Genomic DNA, 18,385 nt, shown 5'->3' with positions numbered 1-18,385 from the left:
CAATGGGACAATTTGAGAATAGTGATTTCTATGTCCCAAAGAAAGATATACCTAATAGTGAGTGCTTTTGAAAAAGCAGTATTTTTATAATATAATTGGATTAAATAAAAAAACAGTAGATTGATATAATACAGTCTACTGGGTATATTGGTACCTTCTTGTTGTTTTTGTTGTTTTATATGTCCTCACATTTGTTTCCTGCCTTTTTTTTTTTTTTTAGCTATTTCTTCTGTGTATATCATTAATATGGGAGCGTGCATTTTGTTCAAAGTGACCTTGGTCCTAGCTATAATTGATGGGCCAAGGTGGAAAAATTAGACAACGGGTCCCTTCCCTACAATTTGGACATGGTTGGGGGGTGGGGAGGGGAACATGGAAGGATAATGGAAACTGTCTCTTCACAATATTAAGCACCTCCCTCTCTCTGTCTCTTTCTCTCTTTCTTGTTTTTCAAATAGAAACCCATACTGATATTAAAGAGAAGAATGAAGTAAGTTACCAGATTAACTCAGGTATAAATTATGGAGAAAAACAAGGTGCTCTAGTTCCTGGGTACAATTGTTACTAAGCTCAACCTTCTTTTTTTTTCATCTCAAAGATGATTTTTTTTTAATTATTTGAATGTTTCATGAGATTTCTCAGCACTCTTCTAATAAATTCCTCAATTTACTTCAGCTAGTTTAAACCTGGTATCTGCCACTCTTCGCAAGCCCAAGCAATACATATTGAAATTTCCATAGATATTGATTGGTAATAGGTAACTAGAAAGATACTCATATTTTAGCTCTGAAAAAATATCAAATTGGATTCTCCAAGAAAACAGATGCCTACATAAAATTTGAAGTACAAGAGGTTTATTGGGTTTATTAGGGAGACAGACATCTATGAAAGAGAAAAAAGGAAGAGAGCAGAAATAATCAGGAAGTACCTTTACTGCCAATTGCAGATATAACACCTGTGGAAAGAGATGGAGAAAGAAAGAGAATTGTACAGATAGGGCTTCAGTCTGCATTGCTAACTATGACAGTCTCTCCATGCCCACGGGAATTTCACAGCAAAGATTACTTTTTACCCAGGGGAGTCCTGTATTAGGTAGGATAGAGTCTACTTCTACTATCCTTGTTCTACTTAGTCCTTGACTGGGAGCAACCCAAGGAGGGCATGGCCTTGGTGTGAACTCTGGCAAATCCCAAAGTCATGGAGCTGGAAGCCTGTCAGCTAACCCCACTCCTCATGGCATGTTCTCCCTTGATATGAGATCTGCATAGGGCATGTCCATGACTGCCACAAATATTAATGTCAGTAATTCTATAAAAGTGAATTTAATTTTATAATTTAAAAAGTAGTTCATTGAAGCAGAAATCACAAGACTCTAATGATATATATGACATTTATGAGGAAAGCTTTAAGATATTATAAAATAGAACATATCCTTGAAAATGCATACATGATGTAGAGGACAATGAAAAAAATAAGAGTAAAATGGTTGCTCTTTAGAAAGAATTTCAAGTTGTTCTTATATCTGTAATCATTGGCATCAAATGTCAAATTGCTAAGGAAAACACTGAAAACTATGCCAGCAATTCTAAGAAGTAGGGTCCAGGTGAGTTTAAACTGTACCATTAAAGGGGAAAAGAGAGTTTTGTGCCTTCTTAAGGATCTCATAAGTCATGTTAAATATACCTAAAAACTCGGAAACAGTGAAATCTGGTGACTTATGACAAAATCCCACAGAAGTATAAGTAGAATATTTAAAGATAAAAATATGAAACATATTGCTTTAATCACAGATATGAGCATACTTGCCATCGTTTCATAAGAAAAGTAAACTACCTCCATTTTCATGATACTTCATTAATCTCCCCACATGACCATATAAGCATTATCACATTTCAAAAGTAGTTCACTTTCAAATAGTAGTACTATAACCTTCTACTGTTTTTAATCTCACCTATTAATTGTAGCTGTTCTTTTAAAAATTTATTATCCATTCATTCCACAGATATTTATTAAGCTCCTACATTTTAACTGAATATTGCATAGACACTACTGGTACAACAATTCACAAAACAGTCAAAAATGATTGGCTTCATAAAATTTAAATTCTAGTGTGGTGGAGACAGTCAACAAGCAAATAAATTAATATAATATGTATTGCTCTTGATAGTGTTTTTACAAAAAATAAGCCAGAATGGGGATAGTACTTGACTGGTAGGTCACAAATTTAAATAGAATGGTCATAGTTTCTCATATTTAAAAAAGGAGACTTTTGAGCAAAGCAATGAAAGAAGTTAGTAAGTGAAGTGTGTGTATATCTGAGAGAAGAATATTTCAAGTGAAATGGAAGTAAAATGATAATGAGGAGGAGGTAACAGAAAACTGAGAGGTATTCATTGAGGAAGAAGAAAAGTCAGGAGATGTTGGCTTGAAGGCAATTGAAGAGGGAAGAAAGAGTCAGCTGCTCAAATTTTACTGATTGACTAAAATAATGAGAGAATTGAGCATTAGTTATCAAATTTAGCAGTGGGAAGGTCATTGGTGCCCTTGAGAAAAGAACATTTTTGTGAATGTGTTGACTTGAATGAATTATACTCAAAGGAGAATAGGAGAGGAACCGGAAGAGGTAAGAAGAGAAAACACTCTAGCAATCGGGCAAAAAAGAGGAGCAGAGAAATGGTAGGTGGTGGATGTGGGCTAATTATACATAAGTTATAGTTTAATTCAAGCTGCTATACAAAATATCATAGATTGAGTGACTTGAAAAGCAAGCATTATTTCTCACACTTCTGGAGAATGGGATATCCAAGATCAAGGTGCTAACAGATTTGGTGTCTGGTGAGGGCCCTCTGCCCTCCTCCTATTTACAGACTGCTGCCTTCTGGCTGTGTCCTCTTATGGAGGAGAAGAAGAGCTCTTTCCTCTCTTCTTTTCAGGTCAATAATCCCATCATAAGTGATCCACCCACATGGCCTAGGCTAAACCTTTTTACTTCCTAGATACCCCACTTCCAAATAACATCACACTGGAGATTAAAGCTTCACCATATGAACTGGGGGCAGGGGGCACACAAACATTAAGCCCATAGCATATATATAATGTGGAATTACAAAGTGCAATTTATGATGAGAAGGATCTAACAGAAAGGAAAACATTGATCAAAGGAAAACAGTGATGATCCGAGAGAGAGAGAAGGGGAAATTTATGGCTCCTTAATGTTGTAGTGAGAGGGGACAAATCTATGGGGAATAGGCAGGTCATTTGCACATGGTAACAGGAGCAGGGCTAAAGTTATGGAAACCAATGCATGAAAGTTTGTAAATGTGGTGAGAGTTCACTTTTGATTGCTGTTATTTTCTAAATGAAAGAGTCTCAATGAGATTGAATTTAGGTATAGAAATATCAAAGGCATGAGGAAAAAGGAAAAAAAAAATCACATTATTGTCAACAGGATTAATAGCCTATATGAGGTTAGTGGTCTTGTAATAGAGTGAGTCCAGATAGCTGGTTCATGTGTTTTCTCCAGCCACTTACAGCTGCTATGCTGGTGCCAGAGGAGAATGGGAGGAGAGTTGGACTAAACTAAGAGTTGTTGTGTTTACAAAGTGTAAGGAAGTACACTTCTGGTAATACGAGCATACTTGCCATATGGTAAAAAGATGAAGGTATATACAATAAAAGCAAATATTATATAGCATGATGATAACTTGAGAATGGAGCATGTTGAGGAATAGGAAAAGGTGAAACAGTATTATATAACTAAATTTACTTTTGTTCTGATTACATAGATAAAATATGTTCATAGAAGAAATTTGGAAATGTACTGATGTAGAATTTTTATTCCATGACAACAGATTGATTACCTTAACCATGTATTATATTTTATTACAGTTATATTTTACAAGAATGGGATTGCATTGCATGTGAAGTTTTAAAGATCACTTTACATTTAATCTTATATCACAAATAATTTTTTATTAATTATTATTTGATAATGTAATTTTAATGACATAACTATAAGCTGAATATAATGGTGAGATACACATACATACATATATAGATTTATTTAATACTCATGCATATATAACTTTATTTAATCTCACTTTCTTGGATATTTAGACTATTTTCAACATTTATTAAATATGCGCAGTCTCTTAATTCCAAATTCCATCTTATTTGCAGGTGTCACTGCTCTTCATCTTTTGTTTTTTTTTTGCTCTTCACCTTTTTTTCATAACTCAGCTCCAGGGTCTGTTTTCCTAAACCTCTGTATCAATTGACCCATATATTTTCTTTGGATAATATTTCCTCTCTCTCCCTTCTCCTTTTTGGCTCTTGGTGAGGCAATCCTTTCCTCATTTCTTCTAAGTTTCCTCTTCTTCTGGATCATTTTTTGGTGGCATAATGCCCAAAGTGTTCAGGTCTCCATATTTTTCTATTCTAATTTTACATTGTTTTTCTAGAAAAACTTTAGTCATCAATTGTGAAATCTCTAGATGATACTTGTTGCCAAAATTCCAGACTCATGTATCCAACATCCTACTGACCATCTATCTACATCTAGATCTATCCCAAGCACTTCACACTGAACCAATCTCAGAGCATCCTTATTAACTCTTTCTGAGACTCCTCGCATTTAGTCTTCCCTACTCGATACACCCATGAAACAATTGGTGATATAATCTAGAAAAATGTTAAATTTCCTAGGTTTCTCATTCACCCATAATCATAATTCCTTCATCTAATCAATTATTAAGTAAACTTTGTTAATTGAAGATACATACACTTCCTCTTCATTTCCTTGTCACTGACCTAGTCTAGAAACTCCTCTTCTCTTTAATAAAACATGAAGTACCCTTCTTCCAGACTGTCTTACATTTTGTTTTATCTGCCTCCAGTTTACCAAAAAAGTGCCTCCCAAAATGATTCTTCTAATTTGCAAGTCTGGTGAATACATTCCTCACAAGATCTCAAACTTTGCATGCAAAAGAAATATTGAGGAAATTATTTAAATTATACATGTCAGATATCACCTTTCCAAACTCAAATATTGTTCTTAAAAGTATCATTCAATACTTTAAACCCTGTCACCTTTAATATTTATTTTTCAAAAATGATGATAGAGTGGAATTAGTAATGTTAACAAGGGTGCATACAGAAAGCACTATGCTGCAAAGATGGCTACTATTATGAAAGATTATCACAATCAAGGAAGTCAGTAATCCTGTTATGAAACATGATACCCTTCTTTTTCAGCCATCTGCCCAACTTACAGTGGCATGGAGCATAGGAAACTGCTATTTTACAATGTGACTTTAAGGCACACTGAATGGAGTATGGTGAGTTCACCCATGGTGGTCAGTGTCAGGGTTAGAATAATCAGAATTATTGTAACTGGAATAATTGTTCAATCGGAAAAAGTAGTTCTAAGAGAAAGAGACTACAATTCAGACATTGCAGGCATGTAGAGAAATTTAAAGAAAAAAAAAAGGAGAAAAGAAGGGAAGAGAGGTAAAAAAAAAGGGGGGGGAAGAGGAAGAGAAGAGAAAAAAGGAAAAGGAAAATATGATGGGAAAAAAGGAAAGAAAAGCGAGGAATGGATAGAGGAAGAAAGGATGTAAAATTCAAACATTGTGTACCATGATTTCTGACTAGAAACTTGTTTTTATGAGTATTTCTGCTTAAAATCATAATATCAAAATTCCAGTTCAAATAGTATATTTATTTAGTGTGTTTGGAGGCTAAAATTTCATTCTTTAAAAAAGAAAGAACCATTAAAAATGTGAACATTTTGAAGATCACTTTTGGCAAAAAGTCATTAATGGAACAGTCACTATGTGAAGTAAGCCTGTAACTAAATTTTAATTTATCTTTTTTATTCCTTTAAAATTGCATCTTCAAAAAATATTATTATAATCATTTTAGGCACTATCTATTAAGAAATTAATCCTTATACTTCCTCTCTTCTTCCCCCCTCTTGCTTCATAGATTTTTTTTTACATTATCAATGTATATTACATTTGCATCCTCTTACATGAATTAAATGTTCATGATTCCTTAACTATGATTATGAAGATAAATGTATTACTTGCCCATTGCATGGTATTCTCTGGGGGAAAAAAAGTGCTATTATAAAATTTTATCCTGAGTTTCTAAGAATGCCATCTACTTTCCCTCTATTAATGTCTTTAATAATGTTTTTGTTGTCTGAGATTCCAATTCTTCCAGCATAATTTTCCCCTGTAGAAATTCTATCTCATCTCTCAAACTCCAACCTAATTCAAACTCTTCCATGAAGTGTAATTCCAGTTAGAATTTGTCTCTGCATAATAAGAACTCTCCTAAACTTTGTTCCAAACTTAACTTATGATTGTGTGGTTCTTTCTCAATTTTTAAACATTTTGTTATGTGAATCTCTATTTGTACATCTGAAGCTTCTTGAGGACATCTCTTTACTTACCACATTATAGAATGTTTTCTTGAAAAATAAAAGTGATTACAAACATTTGTGAAGTGAGAGGGAGGAAAGAAGGAAAAGAAAGAATGTTAAGGAGAGGAATGAAAAAAGAAAGCAAATAAGAAAGGGAGGAAAGGAGGGAGGACCAGATAAGGGAAGAAAAGAAGGAAGAAAGAGGAGAAACATGTGCCAGAGAGTTGAGAGGAGAGGGGAGAAAAGAGAAGGAAAGAAAATATTACTAACAACATTAAAATTGTGATTGGGAAGATACATTAATTGATGTATTTCTAATGTATCTCCCTACTATAACTGATGAAACTGGAGCATGGGGGGAATTATAACTTGCTATGACTTCACATAAGCAAGTGATCATTATCAAAACATACATTCTTTTTATATTCCCTTTTCTTTCCAGAAGGCTTTTTTTTTCTGTTTATTTTCTCTTACGACACAATTTTATTTTTTCAAACGAAGTAAAAGAAATTCCCACCTCACATCACTGAACTATCATTCCAGATATTTATCTTGGAATTTGTATTATGATAATAGCCTCAACAACCAGATATTTGCATGAACTGCATTATTTCAGGAAAAAAAAGACATTGTCTATAAGCAAATGACTATTTCAGATATATGAAAATTTATTGATAACCAGTGATTTTTCTATTTCCATCTAAATAATTTTATATATACATATATATTTATATATTATTTATATATACATATAAATATACATCATATATTTATACACATATATATAAAATGCAGTCAAAAGAGTAAAACTGAAAATGGCTAAGTGTTAGCAAACAGTGGTACATGTGTCAAGAACAGGAAGGGGAATATGATGTCTTTTTCTTCAATCTCTGTCTAAAAGTTGGTCACAGATACACCAGTATTATCACTTCCAGCCAACTTTCCTTCTCTATCTCAAATTCTGTCATGAGGACACCATGGATGGCATTGGAGCAACTGAGCAATCACTGATACGATCTACAGTAGTAGCATGTTTCACACTCCCTGCTTTCTTCCCATATATCTCTCTTTTAAAACAAAAATATAGAAATATATAGCAAAGGATCATCTTCTATCATTGAGATGCAATTTTACATAATGATTATAGCCAATATTATAAAAAAAGAGAATAAATCATCCAAGGTGTGGTCCATATATTTTATGCAAGATGATCTAACATTCATTAAGGAAATATTTCCCAATTTTTAATAACCCACATACCACATTAATAATCTTTTGACAAATCTTTATACTGACTCTTTTAATTAACTCACTTTTTAAACTTAAATTACTTATTTATAGGTCACTGATGGTAAGTGAGCTAATATTTGTAAAGCTCTTAAAACTATGCTTGACAATGTTCTGGTTGATTATCAATAATCAACAAACACATGTAGTGTCTCCAAAATAATATTAGAAAGACAACCAATTTTGAGCCAGAGATCTAGTCTCACTTAGTTAAAAGTGAATTTTTGAGGTGATAAAGACACAGTAACAGGAAACTGGCTTTCCTTTTATGTAATTGTGTTTCTAGATACAAATTTAAATAGCCTTACCTTGCAACTGTGAAAAGTTAATAAACAGAAACCTCAATTAAATAGAGTTAGGAGACCAGAAAGGGGAGACCTCTCACTCCTTGGGAAGATAGCAGAACCCAATAAGAAGACTCAGCTTTCCTGGCAAGGACTCAGCCAGTGGAAAGCCATGGACTCTTTGTTTACTACAGCTCTCCCAACTTCCTTATCCTCTCTATAAAAGCAGTCTCCCTCCCTTGCTGTGTAGGGACTTGCATGTTGCTGGCCGTGATTGCATTCCCTGGATTGCAATTCTCTGATGATCCTGAATAAACCTATTTCTAGAGAAATATCTGGCAGTCTGTTTGTTTCAGGTTAACAAAATACATGAATCAATGCTATTTAATTTGGGGTGTGCAAATAATAGTCTCCATGGACTTTGGAAAATATTACTTGAAAGGCTAATTTGGATATGCTTCAGAATGTCTGCAAACCTTCTGAAGTCGAGTTATATATATTGATGTCCATATGTCCACAGTTTGTTGTTGCTGTTTTTTTCCATATTCTTTTCCCATATGTTCAGCAGGGTTTTTGACCCAACAAAGATTAAGAACTGCCTTACATAAATAAATATTAGGAGCCAAAGATAATTAGATAATTTAATTTATCTCCAGAACAGGGGAAATTTTGTAATGAAAATCAACCAATCTGAACTTTCAAAAAGATATAAAAATATCTAATTGAGAGGGCTTCCCTGGTGGCGCAGTGGTTGAGAGTCCGCCTGCCGATGCAGGGGATGTGGGTTCGTGCCCCGGTCCAGGAAGATCCCACATGCTGCGGAGCAGCTGGGCCCGTGAGCCATGGCCGCTGAGCCTGCGCGTCCGGAGCCTGCGCGTCCGGAGCCTGTGCTCCGCAACGGGAGAGGCCACAACAGTGAGAGGCCCGCGTACCACAAAAAAAAAAAAAAAAAAAAAAAAAAAAAATCTAATTGAGAGCAAATCATTAATTACAGTATAAAAGCATACTGATTAACTACATAAAGTTATGGAATGAACCAGGCAGGGTTTCAAGTCTTGACTTGATCACATACAAGGTCTCACTATGGCCATGGTCCTGAACTCTCTAAGTCTCAGTTTAATTATCTGCTTTTAATAGATTATTGTCAGTATTAAATGGAATTTAAAAATATAAGAAAGTCAGAGCACACCAGGCAGTGTCTAGTGCATATCAAGCATAGTATTATAAAAGTGGTAGCTATTAAGTCCTTGTGATGTTGATTTATAATAAGCAATAGATATTTGATCTTTGTCCATTTTTCTGGCACAAAGCTCCTGAAACACTTGGAATTTCTACAGTTTTGAGAAAGTTAAAGATGTCCTTTGTTATGTTAATGAGTTAACAATTAGTATGGCCCTAGGTCATCGAAGGTTGTGGGCTGGTTACCAGAGGAACCAACCATGTGATTAGAGGGTTGGAACTTTCAGTCCCATCCCCTTGATCTCTGCGGAGGGAGAGGGCTGGAGGTTGAATCAATTGCCAATGGCCAATGATTTAGCCAACCATGTCTATGTAATGAAGCCTCCATAAATCCCCAAAAGGACAGGGTTCAGAGAGCTTCTGGTTGGTGAACACAGGGAAATGCCAGGAGAGTAGTGAGCCTGGAGAGGGCATGGAAGTTCTGCACCTTTTCTTTATGCCTTGTCCTGTGCATCTCTTCCTGACTGTTCCTAGATTACACCTTTTTATAATAAATCGATAATCTAGTAAGTAAATTTTTTATCTGAGTTCAGTGAGTCAGTCTAACAAGTTAATAGAACTTGAGAAGGGGATCTTGGGAACCCCTGATTTATAGCCAGTGGCTCAGTACAGCTACAAGTCTGGATTGTGACTGGCATCTCTAATCCAAGGAGGAGGTCATGAGAACCTCCAATCTGTAGCTGGTTAGTCAGAAGATCAGGTAACAATCTGGGTTTGTGACTGGCATCTGAAGTAGGGGAGGACAGACTTATAGAACTTAACCCTTAGCCTGTGGAATCTGATGCCATCTCCAGGAATGTAGTGTCAGAATTGAGTTGACTTGTCTGCCCATTGGTGTGGGGAACCCCCTCCCCAATGGAATTGGTACAAGAACCCATTTAGTCCTGTTCAACATTACACAGTGGATTCACATAATTACAGGGTAGAATGAAGTAGAAAATGGAAAGAAGAAAAAAGGAGGTAACATAATTAAAGGAGGCCTGTTGTGAACTGCAGCCAATTACAAAAGGGTTTCATTTGTAAGTCAATATGACTCAGAGAGATGGTTCCCAACACCGGTGGAACATTCCTTCTAGAAGAGCATATCAGTGTCATCTGGTAAACAGTCAGATGTTTTGTTCTGTGTATGTTTGTTAATATTAAAAATAGAGGTTTAGTCTTCTAGTTTTAGAAAATGACATTGAAAGCAGGTTGACAGGTAAGTTGTGCATATTTGAGCTCAGTATTGCTGTGCAAAGAAATATGTAAGAATGTTTTTTTCCTACAGAAAAATGGGGAAGAGAAGGCAGACTGATGGATTATGAAGTTAAACAGACACTGATTGAGCCAGTAGTAGATCCTGGGTCTGTACTAATTGAAATTTGGAGCATAAAATACAATCTCTTTCCTTAAAGTTCTCTTTCTCCTGGGGGAAGACTAAGGGGAAAAAGATAACTTGTTTATTATAGTGGTTGTGCTATGACCAAAGAATGTGCAGAAGGGAAAAGGATAGGAACATTCTCTTCCTCTCATCTGGCTTTACATTTCTTCACCTTACATTTCTTTATTATATTTTATACATTTATTTGTTTCTCATGACCACCCCCTCAACATACACACACACACACACACACACACACACACACACACACACACACACACTAAATTGTAAGCTCTATGAGATCATGGACATGATATGCTATCTTCCCAGAGGATAGAACAGAGTGTGGCATATAGGACACTCAATAAATATTAAAGGAGCCCATGTGAGCAGTATTTTAAAGTTAAAAATATTTTATTTCTTTTAATGTAATTAGTCAATTAACAATTTTATTTACTGTAACTCATTATTGTTAGCATAAAATTCTTCTTTCTCACTCTTGCATTTTCCTTTTACAATAGCTTAAGCTCATATTGGTTTAAACCCAATTATTTAACACACATGACTTTTCTCTGACACTTTACCCATTCCATATCTGGTAAGATCGTTTGAAGTATCAGACTGGAATTTAATAAGAATGAACTTGGCATGTTGCGATCCTTTAGTAGTTCCTATTTCTAAAAAATGGTGCAAAAATAGCTCCTGGCTTTGCAATTGTTAATATCGCTCTTTCATGAAGAGACAGTCTATTTTCCCTCTCCTTGCATCTTGTCTCATTCTATGACTATTTTAATCAAAAAATATGGTGAAACTATAGTTCTAGAACTTCAAATTTCAGGCATTAAGCAAGCCTAGTACCTTCTATTTTTGCCTACTGGAGGAAGTAAGCTACCAGTTCAGGAGTCTGGCTAAACTGAGATTTCCACACTGGGAGGAAAATAAAACTAGCTACACAGAGAGATTGTACAGGATGAGAGTCAAATGCTATCCAGCCCCCACTATTTCAGCCAATCCAGCTAGGATTCAGACATGTTAGGGAAGAAGCCATCCAGAATGTTATAGTTCCAGCAGATGCCATTTGGATCTGAGATGATTTTTCTCCATTGAGCTCCATCCTAATTGAAGATATATGCAGCAATGGATAATGAAAGCAGCTCTACTCCATTTTTTTTTTTTTCTTCAGTACTGTTTACACACAAGGAACAAGCATTATATTCTTCTCTTTCAAGAAGAACATCTGACTCTGTTAATTAGAGGGGTGTGAATGTCTGCCATGTTCTGGCACTGACCTGATAGGGTAGATTTTCATGATGAATTTGGGAATGGATTTAGCAAGCCCATTTCTTTCCATTAGGCTCCTTCGTCTAGTTAGCCTTTAACAGTAATAGAGATGCTATTTTGGCCTACGTTTGTGATTCTCTTTTATTCCCCTTATTTCTCCATAGTTTAGGATGTACAAAAGAAATGTGTTAATTGTTGGCCTATCTCACCCCCACCTCCATATTTAGGAACACTCAGTTTTGTCGCCTTGCTTTCTTGGCCTCTGTTCCCTATCTTTAAAGTAACAGACCATCATCATTAAAATTCCAAGGTTCCATTAAGCTTTCACTTTGAATTAAATCACTAATAAAAAATATACCATATTAAATGCATATACTTTTAAGCAAAAGTATGTATTCCTGGGAATGAGAGGGCAAACTAAATTAGTTTGTATTAGTCTGCTGAGGTGGCCATAACAAGCTACTACAGACCAGGTGGTTTCAACAACAAAAATTCATTTTCTCACGTCTGGAGGCTACAAGTCCAAGATCAAAGTGTCAGCAGGTTTGGTTTGTCCTGAGGCCATCCTCCTTGGCTTGCAGACATCCATCTTCCCACTGTCCTTTTCTCTGTTTACACCCATCCCTGGTGTCTCTTCCTCATCTTATAAGGACACCAGTGGATTAGGGCTCCACCCTAAAGGTCCCATTTTAACTTTATCACAACTCTAAATAACTTATCTCCACATATGGTTACCTTCAGAGGCACTTGGGTTAGGAGCTCACTATATGAATTGTAGCAGGAGGCCACAATTCAGCCCATAACAAAGTTCAACCTGGGTTTCTTGCAGCTCAGGCCTATGGAGATGCCTTCCAGGCATCTTACGTTAGAAAACACAAGGAAGGAAATTGTCAAATCGCACTTACAGAAATCATAGTTCTTCTCACTTTACTGATAATTCAAAGACAGGGGCAATATGAAGGCATGCGTAAAACAGAAAAATCTGAGACTGTCAGCGCAACTCTGCTGGTCTTCTAGCATCAGGTTACATTCTGATTAAGTTTTAACATTTCTATGAAAGTGATACTGCTAGCACAAAGGAAAGCATTTTCTTTATAAAACAACTCCATTGTTATACCCGGTTAGTTCTAGAACTGTTATGATATTCTCTAGTAGTTCTAGCTAGAATCCATAAACGGAAGATTTACATTTAATAAGCAAAGTAGTTTGACCAGGTATATCCCATTAAACGAAGTCCATAGATAAGAACTCCTGCTGGTAAGTATAATTAATGAATTTGCCATGATATCTTGTTAAAAAAGTTTCCAAGGGGATTTGAATGGATTTTTTTTTTTTTTTTTTTTTTTTGCCTGGGCATAAAAGGGAGAAAGTGGGTTGCAGGCCTGCTTGTAACCCATATTTTCTCATCTCCAAATTCCTGTGAGTTATGATATACTTTACTTTAGAGATGTTTCCATAAACCTTTCATGTAATTCCTGGTCTCCCCAGGCTACACTGTTGTTTCTGAAGGATTCAATATTCTATTGCTCATCTTTACTCTGTTTTTACAAAGAATTTTTTAAAGCCCTCTAAATATTATATTTTAACATTGAGCTTGATGTCCATTCATTGTTTATTTTGTTCAGGTCTAGCACTACCATTTGAATTTTTGTGTTACAATAGCAAACAAACTCTTTCCAGGTCAGAAGAAAGTGAGAGCACCAAAGAAAAGCAATATTTGTTTCAAAAGAGGGGAAGGCACCACTATGCGGCTGAGAGAATTTACAGTGTGATGCATTGAACTGCATTGCTCAGAAGTGTCCCTTTGACAGTATTTACTGGTCCTCAGTGGTTAAGGACATATGTTAACTCTCAGACATGGGAAAATATAGACATGAGTAGCTTGCCAACTATGCAGGTATATATTCAGGTGAACATTTAGGAGACAAGAGCATTATATTATAAATGCTGTTATGCACCAAACAGAATATTATTAAAAAGAAGCAATTATGTGACCTATGCATTTATAAGTAGATATTAATATGAATGTTTAAAAATTTTTTCTTTAACTTGTTAGAGAGGCCCGATATAAACATTTTTCTTTGTATAAGTTACAAACCTATCATTAGAATGCATTTACATGCTATTTTCACTTATGTTTAAAAACCAACATAACTGATGTAAGTTAATGAGAACAGTTGGTAAGCAAGGCTAAAAAAAACTATCAGTGACTGAATAAACAAATAGCTGGTTTGAAACAACAACAAAAAAAGACACATGATTCCATAATAATTTACATATTTCAAGTTGAAAGAAGGAGTGCAAGTAATATGGAAAAAAATTCACCAAACAGGCAGGTGTTTTCTAGACTTGGGCACATGTCAGGATTAGAACAAACTGAATATGCCTAGTACATGCCCTCCAACAGATTACAGCCTAATGGATGAGACAGATTTCAACAAAATAGTTATATAAATATTTCTTTCATTACAATTGTACAAACTGTAATTAAAAAACTGTGAAATCAAAACACATACCAGGCAATTTATATATTAATATGTGTTCCCGATCTCAATCTTCTATTATCTCGAGTAATGATAATTCAATTGACAACAGAAAAAGATAATTTGAGAAAATGGAAGTGTGAGAACAAGATATGAAAGGTATCAAAGATATTTAAGCTACTATATGAGTTCTACCTATAAGTTTTCCATATTGACTCAAACTTGAGAATGCATAGCCATTGCACAGGAGACAAGGTATATATGGATATGGTACAAATAATCAGAGGAATTCTGCAGAACACAGCAGGATCTGCAGCCTGAGGACAGTCGTTTCCATAAAAAGCAGGCTGGGAGAATAGTATTGAACTGACAGATAAATATAAATGTTAATGGGAAAGGCAAGGTTTTCTTTGGGAAACATGCTGAATTTATTCAATAAAGAAACAATAAACTTGAGAGTTTTGAAAATTATTGACACATTGTCACAAAAATAATCCAAGCATATACTCTTTCTTGAATGCTTACTACCTGTAATGTGCTAAGTATACATTTACTTCTTAGAATAACCTCTTTAGCTCAGAATTTTTTGCATTTTTGACGATGAGGAAATTGGGGCTTGGAGAAGATGTTCATAAACTTTTGAGTGTCCTAGTTTCATCATCTATAAAATTAGGCATTGATATGTAGGGTTCTTCAACCTCTAACATACTACGTTAAACAAAAATTATAGAGTAAAACTATGAGGTATGAATTGTGAAAGGGATAGAGTTTATTCCCTTCAAACTCTGGATTAAAACCTAAGAAAGTTATCAACCAGCAGGAGAACAGCCAACAAAACGTAAAAACATTCACAGCAAAAAGTTCATTTGACAATTACTCCATAAGGTGCTCAATTATTTTTCCCCAGAAATGAGGCTGAGGTCAAAAAAGTTTAGCTTCTGAGGAGACTCTTGAAAAACATATAACATGGTGTGATAAGCACATTTAATAATGGAATTACAGAAGTAATGCTGAGGTGTCTCAGGAGAGTAGAATTTATACCATTTAGATGAGGAAAATAGCAAGGAGTTGACTAAAGAATAAGTTAAATGCCTATCTTGACAAGAAGAATGAATAAAAAAGAAATCAATGAACAGAATTAGGATCCATCACTTTAGGATTTCACTGTTATCACCCTGAGTTTCTTTAGAATATTTAAACATTTTTTATTGAGGGAATTCAGGAAGTTATAATACTCTAGCATGATTTAGTTTACCTGACTGAAATTCTGTGATAACAATAGGCCCCACTATGATATTAATGGAGGGATAAAAGGTATATAAGGGATATTTTGGGGGATTTCTGAAAAATTATACTTTTCTGTCATTTGGTTCCTGAACAAAGGACTATAGGAAAATATTTGAAATTCTTAACTAAAATCAGCCCTTACTTTTATGTTTCTTTCTTTATTTGCACGCCAATATTTTCTTCAGGGAAAATAAAATATTTCAGATTTTCTTCTTTGGATAGTATCTGAATTCATAAAGCCAGAATTGTAAGATTTTGATAGATCAATAAGTCTTATAATGCCAAAATTCCCTTGGGAGTGAGGTAAAAAAATCACTTTGGTTCCTTGACCATGCATTCAAAGAAATACATGTCACAGTAGTTTCCTTTTAGGTGAACAGCATATATGTTTTTTATTTCTCCATATATTCTACTCTGGAAGTAAAATGCACTGGCCTACATATCAGTTTGTATGGAGATAGTTAACATTTCTGTTGACACCTGTGAGCAGAAGCATCAGTTCAGCTACATTAACTCTATGAAGAATTAATTGAAAATCACAGTGACAAGCTAATATCTAAATTATGTGATAGTGGGGCCCATAGAAAGGAAAATGTATGAATTTCACTGTCCCAAGTGAATGCGATTCTGTGTATTATCTTACATACCAGCTGTCAGCAGCCTGTGATGTGGAACAAGTTTAGATTATTGCTGACATTTGGAAAAATAAATGAATTTGAATGAGCTTGAACAAGTTAAGCAACACGGCAACCGGAAGGTGCTGAGCAAAAATTATTTGTTGATGTAATAAAACAAACATTGTAGAAATTTTTTTTAATTCCTGCTTTTTTGTTTAGGTTTACCTCTGGATAATTAGAATAGCTTGGATGACTTTGACATCAAAATACTGAGTAAGGGCTTCCCTGGTGGCGCAGTGGTTGAGAATCCGCCTGCCGATGCAGGAGACACGGGTTCGTGCCCTGGTCCGGGAAGATCCCACATGCCGCGGAGCGGCTGAGCCCGTAAGCCATGGCCGCTGGGCCTGCGCTTCCGGAGCCTGTGCTCCACAACGGGAGAGGCCACAACAGTGAGAGGCCCGCATACCGCAAAAAAAAAAAAAAAAAAAAAAAAAAAAAAAAATACTGAGTAAAATATATGAACATTCTTAATGTGTCTTTAATATAGGGAAAAGGGTCTAATGGTGTGCATGAAATCTCCACTGGGAAAAGGTGAGTTAAACTGATATTTCTCACTGGGTACCCTGTATTCTGTATCTTGATTTATTATTTAAAAATAAAAATATAATTTTCACTAGAGAAAATATTAAGAAAGTCTTCTGAGAGAGATGCTAATTAAGGTTGGGAATATAGTCATTTTTGCTACATGCAAAACAATCTAAATATAACTGTTTAAGATATAATAAACATAACTGTGTATGTTTGTTTCTTTGGTGTTTGGGAAATATATTTGAATAAAATATTCCTGCTGTCTAAGAGCATCAGGTTTGTAAGGACAGCAGGTCTTCCAAATATTAGATAAACCCTTTATAGTCTAATTTTTAATTTTAGATGTTGTAACTATTTATCTTAAGGGGTTTCAATAAATCTTTCCTTAGATACTAGGAAATTGTCTAGATGAATAAGTTAAGGTCATTCAAAAGCCTGAAAAACAAAGTGATAGTGAGGTTATAGCATAGGTGTTCAGCAGAGGAGAGGTTGTGCAATAGGTGATTAAGTGGTAAACTCTAAATCCTTGTCTTTTTCCTCTAGAAGAGATTCTAGTATTTATTTGTGCCACTTCCCATAAGGAAAATCAATATGTTAAATATTTGCCATCAGTGAAGTTTCTGTAAGTTGTATGATTATTAAAATGTCAGTGAGCATTTTACCAGATAGAAACTTTAGATTTGGAAAGCCACTCATTATTTGTCTTAATGAAATTCCTTTCCAAATTTTCCCCTTACCCCATAACCTAACATCTGTAGAATATTGAGTTGTGTATTACAGACATTCAGTAAGTGATAATTATTCCAAAAATAAAGACATTCATTAACCATAAAATTTAAATGTGTTATTCTGTAGGAAAAAAAAAAAAGCTCCATTTGTATTGCCTAGAATCAATAATGATTGATAGGTGAGAAGTGTGAGTCTGGAAAATGGAAGGGAAACTATTTTAGCCAAAGGAACACTCAAGTCACACTGCATAGAAGTTTGCATTGGAGACGAATGCTTTGGACACCCCAACATTCTACAGAATATTAAGTTCTAAATTTCATGAATGGATAGAATAGGCACATTATATTTATTGAATACCTGTTTACCAAAAGTATTCAAGCTGTTTTGAGAGCTTACTATATGTCAAGCAATGTTCAAAGCACTTTAGATATATTCAAATATTTACTTCCTCACATCAATACTACTAGGCAGATACTATGATTTTCACTTTCTATAGAAGACACTTAGGCACAGACTAAACTACTTGCCTAAGGTTAACAAACTGCAAATCCAAGATTTGAACTCAGGCAGCTGGCACCAGATCCTATACTCTTAACCAATAGTCAAGTTGTTTCTCATTTGTTCATAGTTTCATGATGTGCTATGCAGTTTAAAGAAAGTAATTGATTTTCTTCATTGTTATTTCTTATTTAATTATTGTTATTTCTTTTCATTGAGGTATAATAAAAACACGGATTTCCATGCAGTAAAGGTGCTCATCTTAAATATACAGCTCAATAAATTTTTACATATGTATATACCCA

This window comes from Kogia breviceps, chromosome 6 (genome assembly GCF_026419965.1).
Source record: "Kogia breviceps isolate mKogBre1 chromosome 6, mKogBre1 haplotype 1, whole genome shotgun sequence".
Classification (NCBI taxonomy): Eukaryota; Metazoa; Chordata; class Mammalia; order Artiodactyla; family Physeteridae; genus Kogia; species Kogia breviceps.
The sequence above is the reverse complement of the archived record's forward strand: the minus strand, read 5'-3'. Positions refer to the sequence as shown.